The sequence below is a fragment of the Folsomia candida genome, unplaced genomic scaffold, assembly GCF_002217175.1.
Source record: "Folsomia candida strain VU population unplaced genomic scaffold, ASM221717v1 Fcan01_Sc049, whole genome shotgun sequence".
Taxonomy (NCBI): Eukaryota; Metazoa; Arthropoda; class Collembola; order Entomobryomorpha; family Isotomidae; genus Folsomia; species Folsomia candida.
Genome location: NW_019091241.1, coordinates 628,164 through 645,824, shown reverse-complemented (window position 1 = coordinate 645,824; position 17,661 = coordinate 628,164).

Here is a 17,661-nt window from a genome sequence, read left to right as displayed (position 1 = left end):
TTCTCGGGAGACCCGACCTACAGGGTCGACCAGCGACAGATGATACTTTCTTCATCCGCGCTAATAGCACGGCACCCTTTCGTTTATGTTGCACCATTCCCGACTTGACTCCTACTCCGGCACGAGGCTGACTTTCACCTCTGGCAGAGAAAGAGAAAGTGATAAATCATCCCAAACCTGAGACACCTTTAATGGCAATGCGGAGGCCCGGCGTAACTTTGCCCATCTTGCTCTCTCCCTCTCTCTCCTGCCCACAGTTCTCCCTTTAGCTGGTCCGTTATTAATTGCAGTTTCCACATGTCCACAAATATTAACCTCGTGTCATGTTCATACGTAGGCGAGTCTTAGCCCAAATGTAGACAATTATTGTGGCAATGAAACAAACAAGTTCGCTTCCTTACTTGCTGCGGACTTTATCTCCTCGCGAGATGCCATTAATTTCTGGGAGAACTGCCACCAAAAGTGGAATTGTCTCCCACACTGACAAACATATTTTATCCGGGCAGCCGTTTAATTGTCATGAACAAGACGATATGCACACCTGGTGCAGTTCATAAGACTTTTTGGCTTTTAAACTCCGTGCATTTCTAACTATATACTTTAACAAGCACAAATCTATCTCCAACGTTAATCTTATGGGCATGTGAATGCTAAAAATTGTCTCAATTGCGTATTAAATACGTTTACAAGTACATTCAGGTAAATAATTGTCTCCTTAATATAAATATGTTCCGTCAAATCAGTCAGTATAGCTGTATTGAATTACAAAAGTCTTTGTTTCCATGTTCCAAAAATAGCTGGAAACTTTTGGTGGAATTTTCATTTTCGCTTTGGAGATGCAAATCCGTTCCCTATGTTCTCTGGTCCGTGGATGGGTGACAAGGACATGTGTGTCTAATTCCCGACTAAATGGTGCTCATTACTCAAGCAGCCAACCCACCGGCTTCTACTGAACATCAGACCATTCGGCATTCCGTTTCATTTCTCCTGCTGCACTTTCACCTCCAGAAACCAACCCATCCAAGACTCAACATGCTCGGGTTTGCATAATTTAAAAAAAATGGTTCTTATGAAATAGTTTGCATAGTTTTTTGTACAATTGATATTTTAAAGTGAGAAATTTTCTTGCAGAAATTTAGCATCGTATTGTGTTGTTTTGTGGCTTTGGGTCGTTTGTAATTTATAGTTTTCATTTCACATTATGTAAAAGCAGTAATAAAGTTTATTTACATATAACGATTTAAAACTATGTTTTTGTTCATAGTTTGACATCTTTTTTGTATTATTTATTAAAATTACGATTTTTTGAATATTTATCAATAATTTATTTTTAATGTTTTAGAAATGTTTCCAGAAATGACTTGTTTTCATAAAAATTTAAATTAGAAAAATGCGAATTTTAAGCATCTTAACCTTAAATTGTAGATAATATCATAACTAAATTGTCCTTTATTTTTTACCAATTAGTTAACGCCATCGTATTACTCTTTGTTTTACAACTTGTTACCAATCGATCATGTTAATCAAGCATTTTACTATCAAATTTGGTTGCATGGATGTGTTTCCTTCCACCTCACGTTTGCTTATCGTCATGCAGAAAATTTTATTGCCAGCTTAATTCTCGCAATCTCTACACCTTTCAGATTTAAGGGTGCATTTAATATTTGAAACACCTCATCTCATCCGGAATCTCTCGACACGGATCTTATTACCGAACGAGACTCAAATCCCATTACTTTCGCCAACCAGCTCCCCCCACCTGCAGGTCCACTTCCTCCCAAATCTCGATACAGGGTTCCCTTCAGTCACCAGTGGCAAAAGTTGCAAAGCAAGAGCATCCCAGCGTTAATCCCATTCCATTAATACCACCGGTGTTAATGGGAAAAACATGGAAATAAATAGCACGCCCGTGACCGTTTACAGTGTGAATAGTATAATTATCACCATGTCGGTAACCTTTTGGTAACAATGCAAATTTAATGCACCAACTTTAGTAACGAATTCAAGTGTTATGGCAAATCACCGTTGTCACCAATTATGATAGAGATGTGTAATATTTATGTAATATTAACTTATTTTCACTCGGTGACAATTTTGTTACCTCAGGGTGACAAATTGCCCCTAGTCTAAGGGGTTTTCTCATCATATTTGACAGCTCCACGTGGGACGAAGAAGGGAACCCTGTCGGAGGAAATATCCGGATTACCCGTCCTTGCAGAGTCGATTACACCTTTGTTGCCACCATGGGACACATTACGCGCTACCTGTGCCGTCTCCCTTGATTTGTTGCCTCACTACTATTCCTCCACGCAGACGAATCTCACAACTCTTCCCTCCACAAATAAATCTCGCCCGGATAACACTCAAAATTTACAAGGTTCATATATTAAGTTGGCTGTTTTGTCATTACAAATTTTGCATGGTACTCCTCGTTGAATGTGAAATTTGAGACTTTAAAGAAATCGGTGATACCGGAACTTGTATAATTCGCAACTGTTGTACTAGTTTTCAGCAATAAATAAAAATATTTGTACTAAATTGGTTTACGGCGAATAACTGCAAAAATTCTATGTAAATGGCTGCAAATTTTTTCGCTGATTTATGAAACGGGAAATTTGACTACTACTGGTTGCAAATAATTCCAATCTAAAAACTTCTTGTATTTACTTTGCACTTGCAAAATATTTGAATATTTGATGTTTTTCTTTTTATTTCGCTTAAATATTTAATCGCATTTACTATGTAATTCGCAATTAAAAGGATACTCGGGATATGCAATTCTCTCCTAATCAGAGGTTAAAACCCAATTTAAATTCAGGGAATATTTCGCCTGGAATAATTCTTCAACTTTCCACTGTTTTAAAGACTACTTATTGCTTTAATTTCGTGGGGTTTATTTAAACTTTGTGTGGCCAGAGTAAACCAGATGATGAGAGGAGAAGTAAAGTAATTAAAAGTGGAGAAAGCAAGGAAGGAGAAAGTGGGTGTGAAGGAGAAGACCACAATTTCTTCAAAGTCAGCCTTCTTAAATGTTCAGACAGGGTTTCGGATCATAAGAATATTTCTATTGCGACTTTTTCCCATTTGGTTTACAATGTGCTTGCATCCGGTTTACTCCAAGGGCATTTCGGTGTTGTATGTAGCGGAATTTGTGTTATCGACGAGGTTCGTTTGGATGCAGGTCAACTTTGTTCGTAAATCTGCTGAAATTCTAATAATTTCCAAAATTTATAATAATTTTCTCATAAACTTTCACAAGATTTGTTAATAATTGAAAAATTGTAACTTTCAAGGGTTTGAAAACCGTGTAATTTTTACTAATTTGTACACAATTTATACAATTAAGAACGTATTATTAGGTTTTTGCAACCCTGGGGTTTTCCAACTTGGTGAATCATGCTGGAAACCATGATTCGCAAAGTTTAACTTTTAATTTGCTTCGAAACATTCGAAAGTTTCGAGTCGATCTTTCGAGTGCTGACTTTATTTCGGAAGGAAAATCCAGAGGATCTTTATTTCGTCAATTTCTTCTATTACACAAAATTTGACTACATTGAGTCCCGTTCTACAATGTGGAGCACATTTGAACTAACAGCCCAATTTTCTCAAATTTTATTTCTAAAATTCCGAATAAAAAACCTTTCATGCAAAGAACTCGAGGAAACCTTTGAGTAGTCATGAAGTATTTGAGTTTCGATCGGATAGAATCATGTTCAATTTAGCCAAGCAAAATAATCCTGTACGTAACGTACACATGTGCTTACAGGTGAGTCTGAAGTGATATATCTATTTATGTTCAGCATAATGTTAAATAAATATATGCATGTATCGTCCGCACTATACTTGACTATAATTTGGTCACCGTCTCTCCTTTCACCCTCAGCCGGCAGACTTTCTCTCCACCCAAACATTATTCCAGACAAACTCTCTCCCTGAGAAATGCCACTCTTTTTTATAGGATGTCACCCTTCTGGTAAGGACGAAGAAATCTGGACTAATAAACACAACAGAGTGCATTCTTCTCACAATATGGTAAGAGGTGAAAGTCAAATCAGAATTTGCAGGATGAATTAACAAAATCATTCAACAAAATTAACTTTGCGTGATTTTTTTTTGCAAATTTTTACATGAGGTGACGTATTGGTGGAACATAAGTATGTCTCATTGCTACGTCTTTTTTAATTTGCTTGATAGACTCAATTCGCTCAAATGTTTGTAACTTGGTAAACTGGGTAGGCTTAATGCATAGTTTATGGGCAATTTTCATATGCTAAATATTGTTCTTTCTACAAATAAAGTGAAAATATCTTAAGCAAAGCGGCTGAGGCTTGACAACTAATTCATTAAAGTGGCATGCAATTTAGTTCCATATTTGCAGCTTGCCAAAATTAGTAGACTTACATAAGTACGTATGAACGTTGACATAAGCTTACAAATTATCAAATGGAGAATAAGGAATTAAATCGTAAACTAACGAAATGATAGATAAAGAAACGCCTAAGTTTGAAATAGATTTTTTGTAAGATTTGTTTGTTTTCGTACTCTTTGTATACTTAAAACTCGAATCTTTCTATGTTCCAAAAAAATGAAGGAAATTTTCTTCTTTGACATATTTCAGCCTCTCACTTTGGAAACCCTGCTTTGGTCCTCTGCATTCTTAAATTTGATTCTCATTGCTTTCTCCGTTTCCGTCGGAGTGGGAGTTTAGTATTCATATTGCTGAGGGCAGGCTTGTCTCGTAGGTGGGTTTGTGTTTGTCGCGTGTCATGTCGCATGCCATTGACATCTGGTCCCCATATTTCATAGAATGTCACATGCTATGAATTCTTCCCAGACTTCTCGTCTCATCTGGTGGAGAGTGGAAATGAAATAACCATACAATTCCCTCTAGCTTTCTCGCTTTATTACGGAAAAGTGGAGAAAGAGTTTTCATGTTGGCAGACTTTCACCTCGATGGAAAACAAAATATTGGAATCTAAAAACGTATCTATGTACATAATCGAGACAATTTGAGATATGGATTTTATCCAGATTTCGAAAAATCCTCAAACTTCGTATTTTTGATACCAGTTTGAAATTGATTCATTCGGAAGGTTAAATGAATTTACAGATTTTCCATCGACCGAAAAATATTCCGAGACTCGAATGAATATTTTTTTAAATGTTCATTTAAATGATTTATATATGTGAAAAATGGAGAACTTTACAATTTTATAATTTTTCCCGTTTTGCTAACTTTTCATTTTGTGATTTCAATTTCTATTTGTAATTTCATAAATTCAGCAGATTCAGATTTCATCCGGCCTCCAGCCATTTTTCCGTTGAATTCATTTTGTATTATTTTTATCTTTTCGTGCCGTTTATTTCATTCTAATTTATTACGTTGGGGTCGAACAGTACGCATGTCAGCAGCTCTTCTAACTTACTTCTTGTCATCATTTGTTAACATGTCAAGAGAAACTCGCCCATGCAACGGAGTAAAATCCTTAAAATTTGTTACCAACGTGTACAATTATCATTTTAAAGTTCCAACTTTGTTGCATTATCTTAAATACGGTCTGCTCCTTTTTTACTTGCGTTTTGTAGTTTCGCACGAGAAAAATAAATAGTGCCAAAATAAATAAATCAAGTAAGCCTTCAAGATATTGAGGCGAAATTTAAATAAACAATACTAATCTATAAATACATATCTCCATATCCGATCATGTAAATTGTCCTGATAAACAGCCCAAAAAGAAATCTGTCACGTTCTCACTGCACAATCCGGCAAACTTTCACTTTCCCCCGATTTTCCGGAAGGATGAGTGACAACCTGGACGAAACAAAGGACGCCATGCCAGCAGCAAGTCCAACCGGGCATGAGGACAACGTGGAGGAAATGATTAAACAAAAATAAATCCTTTGTTCTCCCCGTCGTCGTCGTCGTCGTGGCATGTCTTGGTCATGTCATTATTATTTCGTCGAGTTCTGGTTGGGTTTGATGGTTAACTTTCACTCTGTCAAATGTCACTTTAATCTCGTGACGAGTGCAGCGGCGACATGTGCATGTGATGCTGCTACACAAATACATAAATATGTACACACACGCTTATAAAACTGAACCCGAATTCGTATCGACTTGTGCCTAGGTCGGAGTCAAAATACAGATACGCACGACATAAATATTTATGGATGAAGGAAACAAAACCACGTCGACATTTTGACAAGTGTCACTCGTGTCGTCTTTATTCCAGCTTCCTTTCATTTGTCATATTTCTTGGGGAATCGTGGCAACAAACAAATGTCAAATCTCCGAATGAAAGTAGGCAATCATTCAATGTGGATATATTTATTTGATTTGTACGTATGATCATAGATTATCAATTGAAGGAAACTCGACGATTTTCAAAATTTTCAAAATTTTCAAAATTTTTCACAGATCAATCTTGACTATATGTATAGATACTTGACAATAAAACTACTTCTAAATGCGTACTGAATAGTTTGCTTACAAATGTGTAATGTAATGTACATATATAATAAATAATGTATGCACTACCGCATTGGTAACGATTTTTACACAGTTAATTCAAATTCAAAATGAGATACTAATGCCTTTTCGTGGCGCATTAAATCGTTACAAACTCGGTAGTACTGTGAACCCGGTGGGAATTTTGTTACTAAATTATTATCAGCGTGAGAATTGTGATAAGTCAAAAAACTTATTAGACCGAAAATATGTACATAAAATAATTCAGTTCAATGTAATCATGGTAGTCTTGAGCAAATCTTAAAATTTGGACATAGATCAATTTTTATCGTCAATATTGTAGAATGTATTTTAGAAAAATTGGCATTTTACAAAACTTACACTGCTTAAAATCTAGAGATTAGCAAGCCAGTGTCGGATTGGATTTAGATTTCTCTTTAGCCCACCTTCATCATTTCATGAGAACGTCGACCATTAAATTAGCATTTGCCACGGTACGGTGGCCATTAGCCGAGGGCAATTCCATCAAATTCCTCCAACTCCAATGATACCACCCCACCAACAACAACACCAACACTTTTGTTGGATGATGACTTTCCACGACTTCCCCTCGGCTTTCCCCCTCCAAAAACACTGCAGTATGCAACTTTCCTCCAAAACGCTACACTTTTACCGGTAAACTTCTTACAACTATAAAAATATCGTACCAAATCTTGGATTTCATGGCACACTCAAAAACAATCAGTTCAAGGACTTTATATTTTCGGGGGGAAACTAAATTACTAAATTTATTGCCAAATTATTTTTTTTACGGTACGAACAGAACGAAAGACGCGTTTATTATTATAAATAAGTTTCATGTTCGAAATTCAAATTCCATACCAGACACTCCAAAAACCCAGTTATTTCAACTTTTCTCAATTTTGTATGCATAATCCAACTCGGAAGAGCAGGAGAGGATTATTCCGAAATGGGGTCATCTTCATCGTGCCGCCAACATAATTCGGAATAGCGGGTGAATTATGGTCGATTATAAATTCACATTTCGCATTTTAATGTTTTACTCGTCTCAACACTTTCTCTCGGAAAAAGAGAAAGTTCGCCGTTGCGTTCCATTTACATCCAGTTTCCTTGTTCTCAGACAAGTTATGTGACACGCTAAATAATCCTGGAACTAAATTGCGGCAGTGTTAACGACTTGAATTTTCGGTAAATTTAAATCTTCTGCCATACACGGAGCAAATTTCTTACCGCAAAAATAAGAATTTTATGATCAATGTTGCTTTATTTCCAAAATTTATAAGATTATCAAAGACCCACCATGCATTTCGATTAGGTATAAATTGGAAACCGGGAAATTCAAATTTGCTACCAATCAGTGCACGCTGCCACGTTTTGGATACAAAATTGTCGTCGAGTGTACACATTCGTAATGATTTCTTAATGAAAGGGGCATAATTGTGTACGAAATTCGTATTTCCTCCCACGTTAAAATGAATTTCTTACGTCAAATATTTCGAATTTCGTGTCCAGGTATTGTTACCCAAAGATAACAATTTATTACCTATGCATGTATTCCGTAACGTAGAACGATAATTCATTCGGTGGCAATTTTGTTACCCGATTAGTTAGCGTGCTCATGTGCATCCCCATCCCGGAACAAGTTATAACATTAAACATTTCTTGCGGCGAAAGTTATTCTGTATTCGGGCGAGGAGAAAGCATGGCTGGATTTTCCGCGTCCTTGTTGTATTCTGCTTTCTCCCACTGCGAGAGAGTCATGGTGATGGGCAATTATATCCGTTAATTGCACCAATCTACATATTTTATTTGCCTCGCTGCTTCCTCTTCTTTTCTTCTTTTGTAGGGAGGATGACGCACTCGTAAAAATCAGGGTTTAAAATTGTATGTGTTAGTCAAATAATGGGAATTTACATCAATCTGCCACAAAATATGGTAGTTTGCTGGGATTTATCAATTTATTAATGTTGTTGGAATACAAAGGAAGATTTTTTTAATTTTTATGAAGCAGGTTCAATTGTTCGTATTTCGTACGCAATCAGATTTAAAATTTTAAACATCTACACAATTCCGGAACCCTCTCATTTCATATTTCGGAGAAATTCCTTACATTTACTTTTACTCATCTCATGGATTTCATGTTCGGAAGAAAGTTGAAAGTAGCGTATAAAGGTAACATTGTGTTTTGAAATTTTTAAGAGTGCATCAATTCTAGTGAATTTTTTAGCAACAGACATAAAATAAAAGAGGATGAGATGATTTGCGTCCACCACCACCAATTGCGGTCGAACTCATCACCATACCAATTTCAAAAGAATGGAGGAACGATAAAAAAAGAAGAAATCTAAATTGAATACGGGAAAGAAAAGGAAAAGTTCCCAGTTTTTTTTAGAAATGGGGAAATTCGCATTGATTATATTTCTTGGACAAAAGAACAAGTTTTATCTTGGATTTGGAGTAATCCACAAAAATGTGGTATTGGGTGCCTCAAAATTTCTTAACCATTTTCATTGACTACAAAAATTATATGGAATTATGCATATATTTTTGAAAATATTTTCCTGCATATTCGTATGTAAATTGACATTTGTATAATAAACCACAAATTACGTCGCCATTATTGTCCTACAATTTATTAGCTTACATTTTTCTTTTGAAAATTATGGTAAGAAGTAGCAAACCATGATCATTGTTATTCAAAATTTCAAGATTAAGACCAAAATTGTCCTCATTTTATGAAGGGTTTAGTGAACCCACTTTCAGCTCACATTTTCGACCATCATATATTTCGGCACCTAACCTTCCATTTGTTTTTTGAATTTCGAAACAGGACAAAAATCGGGGCTGAGGAGGTCAGCTCAGAATTAAAAGAGGAAGAGTCAAGGTGAGTGTGAATCTGACAGGTGTTGGGAGACCTTTTATTCTTATTCTGATATTCCAGCATACAAATCAACTATTTTTCGGGTGGGCAGTGCATAAAGAATGTCACCATAATTTCGAGAATTGTAAATTTTCAAAATTTTCAATCTGTAATCTTCATGTTTTACTTATCATAATTTACAGTCCCAAAATGGCGAATGATCAACACACCAAAATCGAGGTCTTTCCAAATCTCAGCTAAATTGATGTTCAACGTTAGCACAAAAATATCGAGGCTCTTGTAAATATGAGAAACCGCTAAATCCTACGTGCACAGTCCTCCTGGTAAATAAATCCGGTCAGCTTTTGTCCGTTTTTCACTAACTTTTTCCCCTCGGCCTTTTTCATTTCTATATTTCCTCTAATAAAGCGTGAATCAAAATTTAATTAAATATTTCGTAATGGAAGGGAAAGAAAGGGCTGAAAGGAAACTCATTTTCCTCAAATTTGGCCAACATTGCGAAAGAGGAGAGATCATGATGAGCGAACTGTGCAAAATGTGTCGTATTGCGTAAATCAAAGTGAAAGCATTGGTTCGTTGGTCTGCATTGGTCGTCGCCCACTCGCAATTAGGAGACCGCTATGTATGCAAGGTATCATACGCCAGGATGTGCAATTAGTTGAAAGGTTACCGCCATTTCATAACTTGTGTCGACGTAAGTACAGACATGTCTGCACACACTTCTGCAGAAGTCCAGGAGAAAGTGTGAATTTTACAGGAATTTTTATTTCAGGTTTCCTAAGAGTTCACACAAACGGTTTTTTTGCCGTGTGATCTGGAATTCTTTTAAATGTCGACGTTTAAAAAAATTAGAAATTGTTCACATTTGGGTAATTTTTCTTTGGCAAAACTTGACAATTTGATGCCACGTCTGAGATGTGAGAGTTTTCGATACGACATCCATTTTGTCAAATGTCCATGGTTTTGCATTGGTGGGAAACTTAAGCCGAAAATCATCTCGTGTTTTGTACCATGTGCGCTAAGCTCCCAGAATTACAAACACCCGAGCGAATGGCGTAACAACTAATCAACATCACGACATTATTTCTCATTCGGGGAGATAGACAGCCAGCCATGAATTATAGATCCATCCATCCATCAACATATCCTCTGAGGAGACCCGCACAAAAGCGATGTCGGCTCCCTAAAACTGGAAAATAACTCCAAATACGTACGATGCCAAGCTGGCCTGAACCTGGAATTGGGGAGACTGACGTCCCCACTGCACCGCCCGTGACCATGGCGAGGAGGTGAAAGCAAAGTATCTCGACCACAGGACAGGACACAAATGCATCATCAAAACAAAATGAGGAAAACCACAACATTTCTGCAGACCTATTTAAGTACCACCTCCATTTTCACTTCTTGTCAAAGTGGCTCATTTTTGGTACGAATGTGTATTTATCACTCCACTCTAAATAATGCGCTAACGTGGGGGCATATATAAAACCATGTTTCTTTTGTACAGAATAGACAGTAACTTGTCATGCAATTTAAACGCTTATCTTGGACACATCAGGAAGATAAGTTTAAAATTTATAAAAATTCTGGTACCACACACTTTTTGTGATTCTTTAATACTTAAAACCCTAAAATTGTGTCAAATATTAGTAGAATTTTTACAAGTTCATTTATGGTATGAGACTTTCCTAACCCTTGACCTTACACACTATGCTAGTAGAAAGTTAAGAAAAGCGCCGCAGTTCAAAAAAGTGAAAAATAGTTCAATTCTATCGCTCGAACCCAGTTTCCCTGCACACACAGCGCTGTTTTATCAGCTCGTGAAAGTACCCTGGCCGACACGAGATGGTCAGTCTGGTCGAAAATGCAAAGGCAACCAACCAACGGGGCAGAACAACACTCCAGAATTTTGTAGAGATCCACATCCACGCATAAAATTAATTACTTTCACTCAACCCGCTCCACACATGACTTTCACCCTTCATCCAGAAGACTGAAAGCACAGGCATCATTAAAAATTAATGCCCACTTTCACTCACCAAGTTCATTCCACTCCAGACGACGACCAAGGAAGAATAAACACAAACCGTAAATAATATGCAGACGGAAAAGTTCCAAAATTAGTAAAATTTCGTAATGTGCGTATAATAAAAACGAGGGGGTAACAAGATAAAACAATAAGATGTCGTTGCGTACAGGGTGTGGCAACTCGCCTCGTACTTTGTAAATTAGAAATATGAGGACAACAACAAATTTGCCAATATTTGTCAATTTAGTCGGATGTGATTACTTGAAAATTTGCAGGATACTTGCATACTTTTGCAAAAGATTTGCAAAAATAAAAACCAATGTTCTGCAATCCCCATTCGAATGAGTACCTTGACCGGAGCGCATATTTACATTATTTTGACCTGGACCTGACCCAGGCGTGTGTGCGGATGTGACGTTGACGTAACGATAAATCTCCCAATTTTTATGAACACCCGTTCCCAGTTTGTTTGTACAAATTTGTGAACCGAAAATAATGAAAGTAGTGACTCGAGAGTGACTGATGGCTTGTTATGTCTGCGAGAAAGTTGGCTTTTTCGTACACGTTTCACCCCACTTCTTCAACGCCCCTGCGTTAAGGATTCCAATTTACAATTTATACTCTACTCGAAATATTTTTTAGTTTATCAAATTTTCTAACATTTTAGTTTTTAAGAATTTACAAACATAGATATTTTGTGTTTGTCGTATAGGGAAAAATTAATTCTTGATGGTTATAGAAATAAAACGGTTCAAATCCCAAGCTCGTTTATTTGCAAGTCACTTTGCCAGCAAATTAAAAAAAAAATCTTGCAAAGTTAACAAGTCGATATTCGCAAATGTTTGGTTAGTAGACTTTTCACAAATTTAGCTTATTTAAAATAGAAGAATTATGATTATCGGGTTACAGCTGCACCTTCAATTTGCAACTTTGTATCATAATTTGCAAAATTTCTACAGAGTTTACAAACTGATTACCATATCCGATTTACTGGATTTGCCTCCGTACATAAATTTTCTCTACATATTTTCTCCCCGTACGCATTTTTGTGTAGGAGAAAGTGGAGGTCAACTGGCAGTGAAAGTGTGGTAGGTTTCCTGGAGGGGAGGGAAAGTTGAGGAGGGCAGGAGAACAGGTACAAATGGATCTGTCATGTCAATAATATGTCTTTCACGACTACAACATACTTCCGACGTACTCGGTCCGAGAGGGCCCTGCACATGGAACCTCATTTCACTCGATTTCTACCGCAATATCAACTCACTCGAGTTTTGCAGCCCCCTGAAGTCATGAAACTTGTCGAACACTTTTATTATACTTTATTATTAAAGTATAACCGGTTCGGTTATAATTCGGTTTACAAAGAACACGAAAAAATTTCAGTTTACAAATTGTCAAAAAATGCGTAATACATATATTTAACTATAAGATTTATCACATGGTTGGGATTACAAGTGAAACCGCTATACAACAATATGTTCATTGCACTCGGCTCATCGTAATTAATCGCAAACCTAGATTAATTAACACAACGTTAATAAAATGTCAATAACTTATATTACCCTCCCCTCCGCAAAATATGTATCAAACAGGAAATAATCTAATTAATTCAATCATAATTTATTGCAATTTGATTAAACGCCAATCTACATATGTTAGACTTGAAATTGAGAGGCTATAAATTAACTTATAGACTCGAGTACTGGACGAAATTTCAGTTTATTCGGATATTCCAGTACAGATTTTAAAATCCGTCAACTTACACCAGTTTCTAAGAAGGCAAATCAGGGGTCAAATCTACTATATCTGTAAACTTTCTTGCACAGATCGAGGCCCTGGAAAATAATGGTTTCGGGAAAATGCAATGGCAAATTTAGGAATGGGTTCGGATCGGATCGGATCGGATTTTGGGGTCTTCGGATCAATCCGACTCGGATTATGCCGGGTATCGGATTGATCCGAGGCGGATTGACCGACCAATCCGATCCGATTCGGATCAATCCGACGGATTTCGGATCGGATCGGATTACTAAACCGGTTATATCGATATAAAATCCAATACTTTCAATAATTTCATACATATGTAATACATATTATGTATACCTACTCAAGAGAGGATAATAATACTCACCAATATGCAATACATATACACAAGGTTCAACAATTAATTATTAGTATATGGTTACTAAAAACCGACAAAGCAATCCAAATTTCACCCTACATATTGAATAGGCAATAGTTAATAGTGGGGCAAATTAAATTGCATAATGGATAAACTTTTCTGTCTCACACAATGGCCACGATAACAGCTTGAAAATTTGCAGGGTGGTAGATCAGAAATATTGGGGTTGGATGCCGTTCGCGAATTTGAAAACAAAGGTCACAATTTTTGGCCCACAAGGTCAAGTTTCATGACAATATGTTTCTTTACAGGCTTTATTTTTATCTATAGCGCAGTGAGATTTGAACGCTTTTGATATATTGTACACTTCCGTGCGATTTTTTGAACGAAGTAGCGAATTTGTTGATAAGGCGAGTTTTGACAAATTGTTAAAATTTGCCTTATTAAAAAATTCACTACTTAAAAAATTGTCCGGAAATGTGAAAGATATCAATATGTTCGCATCCAGTTGAGCTATATTTGTCAACAAATAAAGACAAATTTGCCAAAGGAAAGCAAGTCACTGCGAGAGTTGAGAAGCGCGCTTTTTAGTAAAGAATAGTGACCCTTACGCTTTTTGAAATTTTTCAAAAATAGGGACGTGATCCAATCACAATATTTCTGGGATTGCACCCTGCAAATTTTCAAGCTATGATCGTGGCCATCGTTTGAGATAGAACAGCTTATACATCCTACACTTTAATTTTCTTCACTGTAATTAATAATTAATTACCGTTCACCCAATATTATTATCTTGAAAAAATCTAAAAGCTTCGTGACAGATTATTTCGTAGTGTTTTCGAACAACCAAATAACCTCTTAGAAAATTTATCAACGAATTGCGACTATTAATATTAACTGAACAAGAATTTTTAACTTTGCCCAATCAATTTTAGACGCATGTGTTGACAAATTATGTTAGAGGTAGGAGAGAGAGAAAGAGAGATATTGTTTTTGAGATCTGTCGTAATTTGTCAAATTTGTGGGTGAAAAACTGTGGGGTGAATAGAGGAAGCAAGCTGGAGTGACCCAAATAATCTAATCCGAAATCCGATCCGAAATCCGATGGAAAGCCTCGGATTTTTGAACCAATCCGATCCGACCGGATCGGCTTCGGATCAGAAAAAACCTTAATCCGATCCGACATAATCCGACGGATTAGGATCGGATCGGATTTCTTCGGATCGGATTACCCAATTCCTAGGCAAATTGCGTAAAAATAGGAATCCCATATGCACGATCCCTTGCGGAAAACATCATGAGGGAAACATGGCCAGCGAGAGTTGGAGAAAGCGAACCATTTCTGATGGGCAGAGAACCACCACGAAAGAGAAAGTTTACCCAACAACCTCAACTACATATTTATTAAACGCGTCTCGATTTCTCCTCAAACAATACTTCCGTCCTACTCCAGTAGAATCTGAGAGGATACGTTTCTAATAAATAATTCAAATACATACTGCTCACTACACGAGAGGATGTTTGTCAATTTTGCAAAATAATTTTGCAAACTTTTGTTAAAGAACGAGACATAAGTTTCGTTCGTAATCTTTGCAAGTTTAAGAATTACACTGGATCAGAATCCTCACCGAAAAATTACTTATTAATTAATTAATAAGTTATAAACCTTCGCATAAAGAAACGCGGTTTTTAAATGAATGAGTAATCCAACAAATTAATTGGAAAGATTACTTTTTCATGGATTTCCACAGAACATTTTTTTTATCTTCTGCCCGAATTAATTAACGGATGGAATTAATTTACTGAGAATCCATTTCCTCGTTCGTCTGATCAAATCGGATTAAGAACGCTAGAAAGAAAGGAAAGAAAAAATCAGAAATCGGAATTTCTCTCTTAAATAGTGTCACATTTTTGTCAAAATTAATTAATTTTTCCCCACATCGTAATTCACATCGGGATTAAGGTTACGGAGGACTTAGCTGGGTTATATCTACAAACATTCGGGTACATATACAATTTTATACTATCAACTAATGATACTCGATACCAACGTTAGAAAAAAAACCTACTCCAAGCAACTTTGCGGGGCCTTTTAAGATGGCATTAATGTCATCTTGGTAGTTAATGACAACGCATTTCGGTGGAAAAGACCCCCACTGGCCAAACATTTGACCGATCATGCCCATCTTCGAACTCATCCTTACTTTTCACCCGAAGATCAAGTGTACAAAATTTCAAATCGATAGAATGTGTTTAAAGAAAGTTATCGTGCGTACAGACAGACGGACGGACAGACAGACATCCTGACAAATCTATAAGGCCATCTTAAAAGGCCTAACAAAGTTTAATGTTCAGCTAATACTAGCCTAAAAAAATATTAAAGTTTTGAGGAAGCTTCGTCGGAATACATGGGTGTGGTTTAAAAGCAGTTTATTCAAGCTTTCGATGCTGAACTCGCATCATCATCAGGAAATCAGGACTTTTAACAATTTTTTGGAAATCGAAAAAACATTGCTCTTCTTAAATTGAAATTGACATTTGTTGCATTAAAATGTAGTTATGGAATTTAAATGAGGGGTAGCATTAATGATGACCATATGGGGTTGAGGTTCATGCCATTGTCATTGTTTATGGCGTCGGGGGTATTTCTTATGTGTAAACTTTCAAGAAATTTTCGGTGAAAATTTCTTCTTTCCGGGATATTAAAGGTTTCCTGCTAGATTATTTCGTAGGCATAAAATAACTTCCCAGAAAATTTGCCAAATTGGCTGAATAGTTTTCCGAAATCTGCTAAATTTATCAAATTCTAAAATTTGTAAACGTAAGTTTTATTGATATTCTCAATTGGCAAAGGTATGACAAGGTTAATAGCATTAGCGTTATAAGCTTCAGTAGAATCTCGTTTCTCTGTTTCTTTAATTGAATAATCTTCACATTTTCATATTTTCTCATACCCATACTTTCTCACATCGTGTCGTATTATCTGGCATTATTGAATTCAATTTTTTTAATTTCACATATGGCTTTGGACGGTTCTCGAAAAAGTGAAACGGCTGAATTTAACGTTCGTGTTATTTTTTGTTAACCTTTTTAAACTCACGTTTTAAATAATTCTGGGAAACCAAGCTGAGACGAACAAAAATAGGATTCATTTGTTTTACTTTTCATAATTTTTCATAATTTTCGCCTTTTGGTGAAATCACTTAATTCGCACATTTTAAGCATTGACACGTAGCAAGGAAGACTGGGAGATGGGACCTCGAGTGGAGAAAGAAGCTGCCGTGAAAGTGACTGGATTATAAGATTATGTTTTTTCCTCTCTGCCCGTTCAATGTGTGGTCTCGTTCCGTGGAGAGATTTTCAACCGCTTTCCCCGAAAAGGAGGAGACGATGAACCGAAAATGTGCAGGTAGCCCTCCGACGTGGCCAGCATGGTAAAAAAGGAGACAAAAATGATGGAAGATGGGATTCTGGGAGTCGATATAGAAAAAATTTGAAGAAAGTCTTGAAGAGAAAGTGGAAAAACATATCCAATTTTTACCCTTTTTTCGTTTTCGTGATGAGAAATATTAGTTGGGCGATGTGGAAGATGGTATATAAGCAAGTGGAAATATCGATCCCTATACGTACTCTCGTGTTTCTCCTGCCTTTAATCAAGGCTGGAGGACCGACACACGACCACACCCACCAAAACCAAGATGGAATGGGTCAGAGAAGAACACCAGGTTTTTTTAAGGTCTGATACGTATATCTTTAAGGCTTTTGTGTTTTAAAGCGATGCAATTTTTATATGAAATAAAATGCAATCACGAACAAAATTAATTCGAATAATTAAAATAGTAGAAAAACACGAACGAAGAAAATAAATCTACAGAAATACAAAGAAATAAATCACACACACCGTGAACAAAAATTAAAAACAGATTTCAAAAATAAATAAAATAAAGTTAAAAATCTGAAAATAACAATATAAAGAAAATCGCATTAACTCTAAAATATTTTTAAATTCCCATCAAAAAACACCTTCCTTTGCTAGCCTCGTTTAAATAACGACAACGAACATAATCATGAAATTACCCACGTGGTAACTTTCTCCCCCAGAAAAAAAATTTTGAGCTAGGACCACTCCGCTCTTGAAA